We start from the raw sequence: 4009 nt of genomic DNA, 5'->3' as shown, positions 1-4009 counted from the left end.
TTTCAAAGTCTTTGTCATCACTTCCTTTTCACATAAATTTTTTCAAATCACTGAGTGAACCTTCCTTGCCATTTCTTCTTTATTTGTACATAAGCTCTACTCTTTATGCCCTAAAACACCTACAACAAGAGAGAGAGAGAAAAATATGGGGTTTTTAAAGGAAAAGAAAACAAGAAGAATCTGGAGAGGTTTCAAAACAGTGTTATTCTTGATAACAATGGTGACTAGAACAGTCGATCTTCGATTCGATACTGTCACGAAAACTACCGAGGCAATGAGGGATGCGATGGAAACTGTTGAAGTTGATGATGATGTCTTGGGTGTTGATCCGACTACGGTCCCAGTTAGAATCAGAGGTTGTAATAATCATGGGCAAAGAAGCTGGTTTATTCGTTCCATCATGCACAATGGGTAACCTCATTAGTGTTCTTATTCACAATGATATAAGGGGAAGTGAGGTCATTCTTGGAGACAATTCTCATATACGTATTTATGAGAATGGTGGAATTTCAATCTTTGGAGGCGTTCATCCTAGGCCAGTGAAAAAAAATGATGATGGAACTATGCACATCAATTCAATTAAAGCCACCATTAGAGATCCGAGAGGAGAGATTGTTTACCCAACTACGAGGATGGTTTGCTTGGAGAATTTACATGCAAACACCAGGGGTAGAGGTTTGTCTGTAGAATACATAGACAAAGTTGGTGATAGCTAAGAAGTACGACTTGAAGCTTCATGTTGACGGGGCTATAATTTTCAAGGCATCCGTGCGGATTGTACCTTGGAATCACAACGACATGCTTTGTTTCATCTTTAGTTTTTGTTTCGTTAAAGAACCAGTTGTAGAGAAAGAAATAAAGAAAGGAAAGAACTCGGAAAGAAAAGAAAAAAATGATTTTATATTTCAACAGTAAAGTCACGTGGGAAGTAGGTAGAAAAAAAAGAAAAATCGCAGGCTCAATCCTTTGAAATTGGTGAGAACTTAACCTTGTTCATAAGTGTTTACATAATTTTATCTTTAGTTAAATAGTTTAAATTTATTCGATTTAGTCCATGATTTTAGTAAATTAAATAGTATAGTGGCCCACAAGATTTTAGTTTTAGCAATTGAGCTATTAAATTACTATTTAAATTATAATAAGTTATTTTTATGGCGAAGGAAATTATTTTGGACTTGGGTTCGTATATTTGAAGGTTCGGGTTCTTGAGAAAAAGATTTGAAGCTAGAAATTGAGTTGGTAAGTTGTTTTTCACTGATTAATCACCCGATTCAATTCATTTTTCGAAATTAAGTCCCGTTTTTTATGAAATTTCTATTGTTATGTATTTGAGGAATTATTGGAAGTTGAATTAAGGATCGAGGGCGTTCGAATGGAATTTAATGGTCGATCAATATTGCACAGAAATTGAGATAATACATTACTATATTTTCATGCTTTATGGAACATGTTGGTATTGGTAAATGCATGAATGAACATGTTTGGCCACACTTGAGTTTTTAATTAATTCATACACTCGATATGAATGCGGTAGAAATTCGGTAACTGAACACGGCTTGGATGACTAGTATAAGAAATTGAGGAATTGTTAGAATTAAATTACAAGTTCTGTGATTAGTGATAAAGAAATCAGCCCTGGATATGTAGCTTATATTTTATATATCAACAAAGGTTAAATGTTAAATGTACTTGGACGAGAAATTATGAGAATACTCTGGTTGTGTAAAATTAGCAATATACCCTTATGTTGTAAAAAGACAAGAATTGACCCGGAAAGTTGGATAAAAATTTGTAAAGACATTGACCTGATGGAACTATAGATGTGCATAGAAAATTCTAGTTTTGCTTAAAAAATATGGTCAAGAGTTAATACTGAAGTTATCTGATTAAGAATTTACAAAAATGCCCTTGAGAGGTAAAAATAGTCCGAGTTAACCCTGAATGAGAAAGTACTTTGAGGATTCATACTTAACTAGATAAATTAAAAATTTAATGGTTAAGATCATGTCTTTGTACAAAAAATTTCTGATATTCCGTTTGTAAAATCTGAAAAGCACTTGACTCAAAAATCTTCGAGATATAAGTAAATACCTGAAGAATAATTTATCGATGGTTCTCTTTTATCAGAATTATTTGAAAGGACTGTAGTATATGATAAGTGTGAATTAAATATTAGGACTGGACGGAAGGAAGAGATTGAAATACATTGGATCTATAAAATGACCAAAATACCTCTGTAATGGAATGATTGGTTATCCTCGAGCTCTGTAATGAATGGAATAAAATTAAACACCAAAATGACCAAAATACCCTTATTGCCTATACTAAGTAAATGTCTTGGATTAATTAAGGAATCCAAATAAGCATAAGTGTTGGACTATCTTTAAAAGTTATGGAACATAACTTAAGTGAGTTGATCAACTTTAATTATATGTCAGTACCTGAACTGCATAGATATTACTTGAATGCGTGTTCATCTACTCAAGTTTGGCTCGATGATAATTTTGGAACTACTCGGCTCAGCTCGACTCTAAATCGCATTTGGTACGAAGTGGATATTCGTTAGACAAATCAACCAATAAGACCAAATTGAACTGAACATAAGTACAATATGTATCCGAAATTCAAAAATATCTGAATTACAATGGAAAACTCTGAAGTAATCGAGATAGACATGACTATTAAGTGAACTAAGTAAGCTCAATGACTGATGATTAAATAAGTGATTTGGATGAGTCTGAGAATGCTAATGAACTTACATGATGTACTGTCCTTATGGGCCATGGACTACAAATCAAACACGTTAGCATTTTATGGTATTGTTGAAATGTGCAAATGAAATAAAGAACATTGGAAGATTTATTCGTCGATGATTCTGAAGATGATCAATGAACAAAAATTTTTGTTATTAAAGAGTAAACACCATGGAAGGACAATGAATAAACCAGTCGACAAGCATTAGTTATGGGAGTTGTTCATCTTGAGTTGTTCAATAATTATATCAATCGACATATTTTTGTATAAAGGTTTCTTTGCTGTGTGCAAGGGTAAGCCTTACAGTTTCCCCAGGTTCCTTTGCTATGTGCAAGGGTAAGCCTTACAGTTTCCCCATGTTCCTTTGTTGTGTGCAAGGGTAGGCCTAACAATTTCCCTAGGTTTTTTTGTTATGTGCAAGGGTAAGACCTTACCATTTTTACATGGTTCTCTGCTTTGTGCATAGGGTAAATATGTTTTAAAATGTTACTGTTTTGAAAAGATTTGTATATTTTTACTGGTTTTACGGGAACACACTAGATAACCTATTCTGATCTCCTGAACTCAATCATTCGAAATATTCATCTGAATTGAAAGCTCATTGTTCTTTACCACCTGAAATATTAGTAAGATCTCCGCTCAGCATAAAAACCTGTAGATGTTCGGAACCAATAAGGAAATATATGTAAATTTGTATCTGCATGTTATTCAGCATCATATGGTAGTTCTATATTACTGAGCTTTCCAAAGCTCACTATGTTACTCACTTTTTCAGGTTAAAAGAATCGTACCAGTGCATCTATCGGCGTTAGTAAATAAGTTCTTCTGGCGTTGTTGCAGAGTATGATACATGTGATTAGGGGGCATGTAATTGTACTTTGTTTTATATATGAGTCTGAAAATCTGTTTTATTTCTGAATATTGATAAATCATTTTATGAGTTTATAAGTTTTAATAAAAGTTTTAAAATTTCCACTATTTTTACGGTGGGTCACTCCGGTGGCCATAATGTGACACTATAGGTCAGATCGGGTTACTCGCATCGATCTGAGAGGGTTATATTTAGTGGTATCAGAGCCATGGTTTAGTTAATTTTTTCAAGATAGACCGGCCGGTCGTATTTCAAAAAATGTCTGATCAGTACATGCCCCTAGACTACAATTGTACTTTTCTGAGCCGGAACTCCAAGATCGAGTCTCTATTTGTAATGAGCAAACTTAAATTTTTATCCGTTAGGACTCTATCATTTAATAAA

General features: G+C 33.6%; 1 pseudogene; it reads left to right on the top strand.

The window, feature by feature from the left end:
- The first annotated feature begins 214 nt into the window (after positions 1–214).
- Positions 215–847, top strand: LOC120144895 (annotated as a pseudogene).
- Positions 848–4009: the final 3162 nt, after the last annotated feature.

This window comes from Hibiscus syriacus, unplaced genomic scaffold, assembly GCF_006381635.1.
Source record: "Hibiscus syriacus cultivar Baekdansim isolate YM2019G1 unplaced genomic scaffold, ASM638163v2 tig00110890_pilon, whole genome shotgun sequence".
In the NCBI taxonomy this organism is placed as follows: Eukaryota; Viridiplantae; Streptophyta; class Magnoliopsida; order Malvales; family Malvaceae; genus Hibiscus; species Hibiscus syriacus.
The sequence above is the reverse complement of the archived record's forward strand: the minus strand, read 5'-3'. Positions and strand labels throughout refer to the sequence as shown.